Source organism: Echeneis naucrates, chromosome 15, assembly GCF_900963305.1.
Source record: "Echeneis naucrates chromosome 15, fEcheNa1.1, whole genome shotgun sequence".
NCBI lineage: Eukaryota > Metazoa > Chordata > Actinopteri > Carangiformes > Echeneidae > Echeneis > Echeneis naucrates.
This window is the reverse complement of record NC_042525.1, coordinates 2,597,708-2,609,773: the sequence shown is the minus strand read 5'-3', so window position 1 is coordinate 2,609,773 and position 12,066 is coordinate 2,597,708.

The following is a 12,066-nucleotide window of genomic DNA, read 5'->3' as shown; positions in this document are numbered from 1 at the left end:
AGCAGTCGGCAGTGGATGGAGGCCGTTGTGAAAACACCTCCACCTCCTTGACAACTCTGAGTCAGTGTGGAGTGGCAGAACTTAACAACAGAGTTCCTCCACCACCCGACCTACAGCTCCAGCTCCTCACTTTATCCCCCCTGGCAGCCACCTGGGTTTTTCTCTGAAAAGAAGGCCGTGGTTTCAGGCCTGCGGTTTAATTGAAATAATATTTGCTGTACTCCGCTGCCTCCCAGGCTCTGTTCTCCCTTAACAACGGGCATTATTTTTAGCTGCTGCGCAGAGTTCTGTCATTTCCTGTTGCAGGTCTCGCTGTGTTTTTGACCACAAGCAGACTCAAACACTCGTCTGCGCCTCTGTGCTCAGCCGTCACACCATTCCTCACACTCCTCGGCACAGAGCGGCCAGGCCGAACTGTCCGCCACTTATTGTGACGTCCAACCAAACGGCGCTCACTCTGCTGCATTTTAATTTGCATTACACCTAAAATATGCAGCTTAAATAAAAAAAAAAAAAAAAGTCAGCATGTTCTTGCAAACAAAACCACTGCTCTGATTTATATTAGCAAAGAATTTCCAGATAAATGTCCAGACAAAGCTTTTCTATCTCGACAGATGAATGGCACTGCTGTCCACACTCTCAGAGACTTCACTTGCAGCAGAGTCTTCTGACCTGGGACACGAGGACCTCACATGCAGTGCAGACACGCAAGTGCAAAACAAAGTGTGGACGGTAGACTATACAGATCATTCTACAAATATACATTCAATGGCTGGTCGCATTGAAGCAGGGTGTTTAACAGCATGGCTGCAGCTGCACCGGCAGGACTGCTGATCCAGCAGATCATCCGATACTGACTCCATCATACAGAACCGAAAGTGAGGAGTCAGTATGTCATGAAGATATCACACGTTTCTAACTGTCAAATTAAAAAGGGGGCTGTCCTCCAGACATCCGATGCCCCATGATAAGTGAAAAGAGTTTCAATCAGGACATCCAGAGATAGGACAAAGAAGAAAAGCTATGAAGTAAATATCTCTTCTCCTGAAAATTTTGAATTTTTATTGAGCCACAACTGAAGAGGTTAAAAGGGTTTCTTCAGTCCATCTCTCTCCACAGCTGAATAATTTCAGCACAGAGCCAATTCAAAATTAACATTAACTCCTAAATAATGAGGAAACGTGTTTAACTGAAATGCATCTTCTGGTTTTTGCAGTCGACGTTGAAGATTTGCACAAAATGTTGTAGACTGAACATCAGATTAGCTCCACGTTAGCCGAGCTGTCGTCAACATTAGCTTTTCTGACGCCTTGACATTTGCCCCAGTTGCCATAACAACTCATCTGGTTTCATTGGTTACTGCTTATTAAACCAAGGTGAAGGCAGCAGGTACAACTGACAGAGTTATAATCTATAAATGTGATGTCTGCCATTTGAATCCAGTTCATCCCAGTTACCAAAACCATTTTATTAGGGAGTAGAACTGAAAATAAACAGAGCAGTACTGCCTGTAAATATCCCACAATGCACTGGACTGTGACAAATTTAGAATTCGTACAATTATCCTCAATTACTGAGCGACAAAGTTGGACCATGAAGTCAATCTGTAAACTGTTAAAGATGTTTATAATGAACGGTTGTAGAAATGGCTTTATTGATTGTCCCCATGTTTAGCCCTCTTGGCTAGATTTTTCTAGGTTTGACTACTTCGGGGGTCATTTGAGGGGAAAAAGCTGGAAATTTTCAACATATTTGTTACAGTCAACAAATCTTATGAAAAGACCCAAACCCATGATGTGTTATGATGTGTGTCTCATTGCTTTTAGACTTTCCCAGCCTGTTTCTGGCTCTCAGCCACCTTTCAACAAAATAGTCAACAAAAGTATGAATAATTTTCTAACAGTTGCCCAAAAGACTAAGACAGCTGGGGAGTGTAGTTTTTGTCGTTTGATTGTCAGCCACTCAAACAGGAGCAAGAAGTGTGTACATTGGGGATTAGTTTCATCTGTTGATTAATACACATTTAATACACACTTTGCTGCTGCGCTTCTGGCAGCGTGACTGTGTAAATGAATCTGACTCAAAATAAACTACAATGTGTGTGTGGTAATGGAAGAACGTGACACCCAGCACAACATCAAAGTTCACTGAAGTGGTTTGTAATAATAATACACTTTGGTTTCACACACAATGTTTGCTTTTAGAATCAATTTCCTGCTCATTAATAATACAGAAGAATGAGGATAACACCAGAAGTATCCGTTAACATCTGTATGATCTAATGACCCTGTTTCTTTCGGTTCTTCACCCAGATATTAAGATACGGCCGGCCAGCACTTAGGCCACATGCTTCTGGTCCAGTACAAACCACAATCCCTTGGCCCAGGTCCGGCCCATAACACAGCAGGAGACGCATCTTCCAAATCTGGACCGACCAAGTCCTCCAGCTGCCTGTGAGGTAGAACAGCTGGAATCTACCAACGTGTGGAAGTATATTGGCTAGACTCACACTGTGGAAGCAGTGAATACTGGGCATGGATGTTCATTTTCCAATATGGATAGTGTTAAGGTCAGTTAATATTTCTTTCCCAAGTAGAAAAAACAAAACAAACAAACAAACAAAAAAAAAAACATGTGCAGATCCTTCTTCCACATCTGGACCATCGGGTGTGCACACAGAAACATCTGGATTGTATCCAGATGAAGTAAATGGGCCAGACTCGGGCCATGGAAGCGGACATTACACTTGATGGTCAGAAAGTAAAAAACTTTTTCTCCTTTAATAAAGCCATGAAAGAAAGCTGCCTGCTCAGATTAGACTTTCACATCTGGTCCATTTCTAGTGCAAACACACAAAATCACACCGGAGGACAACAGCTAGAAGTATCAGGCCATAAACAGCAGTTTAAACTGGCTGATAATATTCACTTAGAAATGCTAACAATTGTATTTCACCCCTCTGCAACAATGACCACCGCTGCATTAATCTTCATTATTTTCCTGAAGAGAAGTTGGACCCTTGAGCCCAAAAAGGTTAAAAGTTGTGACCAGAACTCACAGGTTCATATCCAAAGATGCACTGGAGCGAGTTATGCAACAGGCAAGAGCTCCAGTGGAGTCGCTCAATGACCCGTGGTTGTTTTGGGCAGCTCCCATGATGCAGGAAGTGAAGGCGAGCCTTCCTGACAAAAGAGCAGTGAGGTCCAAGAACAATTTCTAGCGTAACAGCAGAGATTACGAGAACCAGCTCCTAAAAGGAGTCTGTTTTTAAAGTCAAAAGTGCTTCATAACAAAGGCTTTTATTTGAAGCAGGGCAGATAGGATGGGCTCGTAATGTACCACACAGCTGTAGTTCAGCACAGCATATCCAGATACTCCATCCATACGAGGAGGTCAAACCAGATCAGTCAACACCGATGAAGCTCATATATTACGTTTATGTCCCTGGAGCAGAGTTACATGTGTCATAGTTGCCACAGAAAATAAAACATGTCAGCAGGATGTAAACAGCAAACGGGGAGTTATGACTATGAGAAAGTATGTCAACACGTTAACAATCGAAGCGTCCACCACCTGGGTGGGTTGTGGTCATGAAGCCTGTGTGACAACAGCTGCGTGAGTCAGCGGCGGAGCGCCGGTCCTGGAGGAGACCCTGGGGCCGTGATGAAAGGCCTCTGGGCTCCTATGTGGTCGCCCAGAGCTGATTCATTCTTCTGGGAAAGCAGAATCTGAAAAGAAACAGTCTCGTTTCTCACTGTCTTCTTGCTTCCTTTGTCTCGTTTACGTTCTGCGCGTTTCTCTTCGAGGACACTACAGCAGAACTGGATCTTTTGGCATTTCTGCGGCAACGTAAATATTTTCTGATTATTTTTCTAATATTCTTGACGACTCTAATTTCTAATGATGTTCGGACTCTCTGTGTGAATATTTTGGAGAAAGCATGAGTGGCCTTGCTTTGATTTTTCTGAGTAACACTCTAGTTGAACCCTTGAACTGATGACTTGTCTTTCCTAATGCAATGATGCCACACGCAGTAATGTAATCTATGGACATGAGTCAAAAGTGTGACCTTCTCCAGTCAGGACAGGAGAATGGTCCAAGACTTCAGACAGATGTCCTCAATGCCTGAAATTAATCTTTAATGTAGCTGCTTGTTTATTGAATGGAATCAATGGCTCTTTGTTTTTATGTCTATAAAAACTGCAGTGGGGATGCACCCATCACTGATCCCTCTGATGTCCCTGAGATAAATACACAGAGAATTTCTTCACAGTCTCTTTGTTTCTCCAGAACCAGAATCAGCTTTATTGACCTAATATCTGTGCACACACAGAAGACATGGATCTGGTTTAGCTTTGCATAGTTGTAATTTTTAGAAATTCAAATTCAGATTGTTACGCAAAGTGTTCACATCCCTTCACTTTTTACTTCATTTTGGTAAATAACAGCCTTCACGCTGAAAGACAATGATGAATATAGAAACATTTTTGTTGATGAAAAAGGAAACATATAATTAGTATTAAGATTTGTTATAGTGCCTGTGTCACCTCCCTCAGGGAAAGCTAGGGGTGAGGAGGGAAAAAATGACTTACAAAGGACTCAAAATGTGGGGGAGGGTGTTGTACCAAAGCAAAGAAACCAACAAAACAAAATGAGGCCGAGGTGGGTTAGCTCAGGTGACCCCAAACCTGCCCACCGTCACAGCTAAAGGGGGCTTCAGAGAGGGACCGCCGGCACTCAGGTGATGAGTGTCGTCAGGTGGAGCCCATCCACGCCGATCAGCAGGAGAGGAAACAGATGACGTGGGGGGGTCTGATTGTGGTGCACAAACAGCCTGTACTTTGGAGCAGAAGTTTCATTCTTCTCTCTGAGGAGGTGGAAGAAACAGAGCTCAGTGCAGCACGGTGTCAAAGTGCTGACAGCTCTCATCACACCGGAGGAGGAGGAGATGATTTGTTGAATTACATGAATGAAAAGAACTGTGAGTTTACCTGCTGCATCATACGCACACCGTAATGTGAAGAACCAGCTGGATGTCAGCGATGCAGCGAAGCAGAAGCAGAAGCATGTGGCCATGTACACGTGCTGGGTGTTGTTAGCGTTGGTGCGGTTAGCATTCACAATACTGTATGTCAGCAGCTGCATCTGCTCTCAATGACCTGTACAGATGGAGGCGACGCCAAAACTCTGACTGACACCATAATCACCGAACTCAGGAAAACAGGAGCCAATGCAGCCAACAAACTGAGTCAAGTCTGTCTGGAAAGCTTTGGTGGTGCTCAGAAGACCTCGGAGAAGAGAAATGTCGTGCGTACGTTGACTCGATCGCCAGCTGCTCTTCATTACCCTTCATACTCTGTCAACAGAATAAATGGCAGAGGATGTTTTCATAATCTGATCACTTCACATGAAGACATGAAGCATTTGCTCAATCAAAGATGTACGGGTCATCTGGCCACTCCGTCGGTTGTCATTGCATCATTTAAAGGCTCCATCTCACTGACTTCTAAGCACAATCTTGAGCAAGCGCCTGGCCCTGAAAGAAGGAAAATAAAGGCTGCTGAGAAAAGTGTCTGAGCCAGGATTTGTGTTTATTGAACATCTTGTGCATACGATTCTTTCGCTACTGAATCCCCTAACGAGCTACTTCAGGAGGAGAAGAGAAATTTACAGATGGGTCACAAACTCGTGTCTATTACAACCAAATGTGACCTGAAAATGGAGACGACCCAGAACCAGAATGGAAAAAAAAAAACTGAATAAAAAAAATATGAACCTTTGTACCAAAAAGCCACATTTGGTAATGAAACTCTTCCTGTAACAGCAGACCAGGAGTCACACCTGACAGCAGTGGAAGGAAACAGTCAAGAGGAGAATCAATTTATGAATAAAAAGATCAGTCTAACCACCAGAAGCCAGAAATGGACACAGAGCTGGTTTGCATATGAAAACAAAACTTTGGTACTTGCCAGTTTGTGGCCACGCGTCAGTCAAAGCTGAATTTGGTAATTTATATCAAACTTTAAGACTGAAAGAGGCACAGCTGTCACCAAGGACCAAAGGCACCAAGTTTGCCTGCAGACCAAAGAATGTAAACATGGTTATTTCTTCTGAAAAGGTAAACATTTTGTGTTCAGCGCCAACCTACCGAGACGTCACCTATTGTTTAGTGAGCTGCCAGCAATTTGACCATCACCATCTTGGTTCTTTAAAAAACCAGTGGAAACTGTATTTGAAGAAGAAGATCTGACCGGCTCTCAGCTCCATCCTGATTGGGTAGTACAATCTGCCAATCATACACTGTCAACGCCCCAGTCCAGCCCCTGATCTTCCTCTTCATCACACAATGAAGATCGTACAAATTCAGCTTTAATGCTGAAAACCGACCAAAGTAAGAATAAAGAACCCATTTTCTTGACACATCAGCGCCACTTTTTCATCAGCAACAGCGTGAAACCGTCAGCTGGAATGTGTCTCATCTGTCAAACGGGAAGGAAAAAAAAAAAAAAAAAAAGGCTGCACCATCTGATTCCACAATCACAAGACAATTAAACAAGCACTCCAAGGTATCCTGAGGCGTTCTTTCTGTGGTGGAGCTGAGATCCAAAGAGGTTTAATTGGCTTTTATAAGTCAAGATCATTTATTTTGATGCATTTCAGAAATCATGTGATGTCCCCAAATCAACCCGACGTCATTCTCAAATTTTGATTATTATTTTTTTTTTTTTTTTTTTTTTTATTTTGCAACTGTAATTTGAGCTCAGTCTGGAGGCAGCGCTGTCTGCTCACACAGTCATTATGGGTCTGATCTATTCTTTGGCAAAACCATATTGTGTTGTATGTTTACAGCGCATTTCTGTCTCACTGAAGCAGTGAGAACCATGTAGCCTAACTGGGTCCAGTTCACGAAAAACCAGAACAGCTCCAGTTATTTCTGTCACCTCTACTGGTAACCATATTACCTACTGGAGTGGAATAGTTTAATCCCAATTCAATTAATTACAAAGTGGCCGGTATCCCCAGTGCCAATGACCCAGGCAATACCCCTCCATAAGAAAATACAGCTCCACCACACTTCCCATAGCTCGACCACAGGGCCCATCTGAGCCCATCACTCGCCTGTCCGGCTGCCTCCATAATGGTGCACCAGCCACCACAGAGGCCGTAGCTCCAGCTCCAAGGCCCATTTCTCCTCCACCACACTGCCACTGCCTGCACGGCGAATGAGGGATTAAATATACTGCTCGCATGACAAGTCTGCAACGCAAGAGAGGGAGCGAGGAGGAAGGAATTTGTCAGAACTCCATAAACACATACATGGATTTCGGGTCCCACTGCCAGCCCTCAGCAAGGGGAGAACTTTCCGGAGGCTCACTGAGCGACGGGAGAGGCTGAGGGTGAGCGTAAGCATGGCTGCCGAACGAGCCCAGGGTTTACGCAGAGGCCAGCCAAGCAGCAATGATACACTGCGATGGAGAAGGAAAGTGATAGAAACAAGAGCGGAGACGGGAAAGAAGACGGTAGATGGGGCGGACTAAACCCCCGGGGTCTGGATTCATTGTGAAATAAAACATTCCCTCCATCAGCTGGGATGCACATATAATATATACATAATGTAGAGAGAGACTGAGACAGGATCAGGGAGGGAGGGAGACAGTAATGGAGAATGAGAAAGCGCAAAGGACGGGTGGGGGGAAATTAACAGGACATGCCCACTGAAATTTTCCAGTGTCTCTGCCAGAGAACAAAAAAAAAAAAAAAAAAAAAAAAAAAAAAGGAGGTCAGTCCAGATGCCGTTCCACGACTGTTCACATGTGGTGCAACTCCTCTGGATGGGCTGAAGAAAAAGAGGTGTTGAAGAAGGAGGATGACCATGGTGGGGGGGGGGGGGGGGGGGCAGCGGTTGGCTACAATCAGACTATATGAACCAGAACTTGGATTTCATTTGGTGAACAGATGTTGGACAGGCGGGGAGTAAATTCTGCAGGAGGTCTGAGACTTTGCAGAGGGATTGTGAGGGGAGGTGGAAGGTGGAGGGGCAAAGGTCAGGACGTAAAGCTCCAGCTTAACTGTAACCTGTTCTGCCTCCAGCAGAGACGAGCTGTTGACCAAGCAGCGATGCAGGACGAAGCTGGAAAACGGATTTATGGATCTTCTTCTTTCGGCCCCCGAAGCTGCCTCAACTCCTCCGCTCCAGATGATTGTGCGATTGTGCGATTGGCCCTGTTGCTCTTGGCTCGGCCACTGGAAGAGGAGCAGCCTCCAGGCCCAGCCCTCCTCGGCCCTCTCAGCCACTGGGAGGTGAGCTCTGCAGTGGGTGTAAAATACTGCCGGGCGGATATATTTCTGCTATGAAATATGGATGCAGGCCTTGTGTGAGCGTGTGCCTGTCTGTGTATGTGCATCCGACTAAGGTTAACTGGAGGTCAACGCTCACTCTGCCGCCGCAGCCTTGGCGGCACTCCAGCGCTGGAAAAGCAGCAGCAGTGTCTCTTACTCTGTGTCCTGTTCCTCTCCCTGCGCTCTTCCTCCGCCTCCTCCTCTTGCCAATGTTATTGTAGTTTGCGTGCAGTTAACATGCAGGGAGCCATGTGGTGTGTGTCTGTGCTGAGCTCTGGGCTTAGCACTGTGTGTGTGGGGAGAAATGTGGGCTCAGAGCTCGAGACGTGAAGGAAATGAAAAGCCTAACTAGCTCTAAAGTGATACGAGAGTCAGATGAGTCTAAGAGAGTAAAGTTCTCCCCCCACGCTCTGTAAAACTCACAGCTATTCTGGTAGTAAAAGCTAAAAATACCAAATAGTACTACTATAAACTGGAAAAAAAAGACTCAGCATTTCAGGAAATGTCTTTATTTGCTTGCTTGATGAGTCAGTCAGTTTGCAGGGGTGGACAGTAACAAAGTAAATTTACTTAAGTACAGTTTTTGAGTATCTGTACTTTACTTGAGTATTATTTTTGGGGGATACTTTTACTTTCACTTCATTTGAAAGACAAATATTGTACTTTTTACTTTCACTACATTTCCATTGATGCACTCACTCCTTTTGCGCTATTCTAACATTACGGTTCATTGTTTTTGTAACACGCACACCTCTGTGCATGTTCCAGGTAAGAATATGGCCATGATGTATAATGCTCATCCTACCTGGGTTATTTCTCCACAGCGATCGGCTCATCGTGGCCGGATTATCACCTGGAACATGCACACCTCTTGCATTCAGTTGAGCACGCATTAGCTTGTAGCCAGAGTTTAGATGTCTTCTGTGGACATCACTTAAAACACAGTCCAACTCCTCATCAGTCACAGCTGAATACAGGTCTAAAAAACATTAACAGCGAGTAATGTCCCGGTCCTTGTGTGTGTTGTTGGGGATGACTTCTTCTAAATTTGCGGTCAATATCTTTGTCGGGAAAATAATGCCAACAACTTAAAGAAATCCCTCTGCTTTACAGGCTACACGCTCTGGGTCAGCAGGTCCAGCTTCCACCTACTCTGCAAGGTCTAAAATGTCTCTCACCAACTCCCCAAAAAGTTGGAGCACATCCTTCAAAGCCGCCATGTTTTGAAAGACTTCCAGGTTTCACCAAAGCATTTGATTAGACTCGATTTGTGTTAGCCCCGTCCAGGCCAGCAGACAGTCTTGCCTGGAACCGGGACAAGTTAAGCCTAGATGCCCCCCCCCCCACACCACACCACCACCAAACTCAGCTGTTTCTGTCAAAGATAACGTTTTGTGTCGGCTTTAATACAAGCTAGGCTAACGGACGTTAGCATTAGAGCTTGCCAGTTAGCGTATCTTACAAGCTAACGGCGCTGTTTCTTACCTTGCTCTACGTTTCTCGTCCCAGCTTCACTGTCACCACGTTTTGTTTTTTGTTTTTTTATATTTGTTTAGAAAATTTCTTAACTCTTTATTTTCTTATTCTCTATTCTATTCTTTTCTGGGCACCGGACCGAACTTCAGACAAGAGAAAACAGCCTGGCATAGCAACAGTAACCAACGGGGGGCGGGGCTTAGCGAAGGATCATTAGCGAAGGCCAAACCATTTGTTGGCGGTTTGTTCCTGGGCCGGTCCTGTCTAGTCTGGTCTGGTTCGGCCTAGGTCCTGGGGTTCAACCAATGAACCAGTTAGCCTAGCCGTGTTCCGCTGCCTGCACTGGAAATCGAACCACGCCTCTTTGGTCCGGTCTCTTTTCTGGTCCTGTTTACCATCTGTCTACTATCCGCTTTTCCTTTTTACCTTGCTGTAGCCCCGTCACTCTTCGACAAATGACCACCCGCCCCTACTGGGAATCGAACCCCGAAGTGGGCACTTTTTCACATGGAATTCAATATAATCAGCCAGTATAGTCACCACCTGATGGTCATTAGATAAAATACAGGTTTAAGGTTTCACTTTAAGGTATCCAGCAGCTAGATAGCTTAGCTTAGCATTAGAACTGGAAACAAGTAAAATGTTTACCTGTGTAATGTAATCATTTAGCAGGTTTGAACACAGAAGCTGCAGTGCTAACCACTGCTCCACCGTGCCACCCAGTGTTGAAATATTCATTTAATAACTCCGGCCTTCGACATTCACTGAATATTTTTCCACACCAAAACATTTTGTACTTTCCCACACTTCACGGCAAAGGACCGAGTGCACGTGTAAAAGTATTGCACCTTTGTGTGAACCCTCATTATCAAATGACATAAAATACATAATAAGGCTTCTGGCACAGACGAAAACAAAACAAAAGGGGCCTTTCATGTCGATCGCAGCGTGATGATTCTCACCCTTGACTTATCTTTTGATGCTGCTGCCAACAACGGGCCAACAATTGCTCAATGTGCAAACTAGAGATAGAGCGGAGAGCAGAGAGGAGGCTGGTCCACCGGGCCGATAAGAACCGGGCCGCTGCGAGATCAGATCTGACGGCTTCGCCCTGATGATGAACTGACAAAACCATCCTTCTCTGCACTTTAACCCTCCTCCTCCTCTCGGTGTCACTGACCCACTTCCAACTCTGGATTCCACAACTTATTGCTGGTCAGTTATTGCTTGGGTTTCTATTCTGGTTGTGCCAGAAGCTTCAGCGGTGGTGGTGGGGGGGGGGGGGGGGGGGGGGGGCGGCTGGTGTCATCATGCTTTTGTACATTTACATGGAATTGCTCAGTTTTGGTTTTTGTTGGTTTTCAGAAAACTGTGTGGTCATGAGAACAGAAAGGCTCCTTCCCTGGACTGGAGCTCAGACTCGCTCTCCTCCTGGGTGAGCGTCAATTATTCATAAGCCTTGGGTTGCTAACTTGAAACCGATAACCCACATGCTATTTATACTTCATTTCAAATGAACAAATACTTAACTGTGAAGTTCCAGGCAGCTTGCTTGTGTCTGTCTGCATAGCTGCTGCTGCCGGGCACAGGGTGGAGTCATCTGTCTATTGGGGAGAAAGGTTGAATCCGTGAGATGACAGGATTGAGAATCTTTACTGTAAATCTCTGCCCCCACCCACAAGACTCAGCAAGCACAAATAAAATAAGAGCTTAATACGTTTCTAAATATTTCTAAATATGGCTTCTTTGGATTTATTTTGAAACCCTACCTGTTTCTCTGTGCAGTCCACTTTATAGATCGTCCAAATTGAACTTAATGTTTCTGCAGTTCACAGTAGTCCAGGTCCAGGTGACAGTCCAGCATCTTCCTGGTTTAGTGTTGATGGCCTTGTTTTTTTTTTCTCAGCCAAACTGTTTCATAGCTTCCAAGCCACAGCTTAGATCTGCGGTGCTGAGCTCTGCATTAAAGGACGTTTTAATTTCAGCTGCAGGTGGTGTGTGTGTGGTCTCATTGTAAAAATTCAGGGAACTTGCTTGTTAAAGATTTGACTGAACTGTGTATAAAATTAATTCCTGTTCTGATCTCAGGTATTTAAATTGTAAATCAGATGTGTGGCCATTTTATAAAGTTATACTGCTCTTTAAAATCACCTAAAGGGAACAGACGTTCGTGTTTTCAGTGTTTTGCTGCTTATATTTACAGACCATTTTGATTAGCGCTGCACAAACTGCAAAAAAAACGAAATCGTA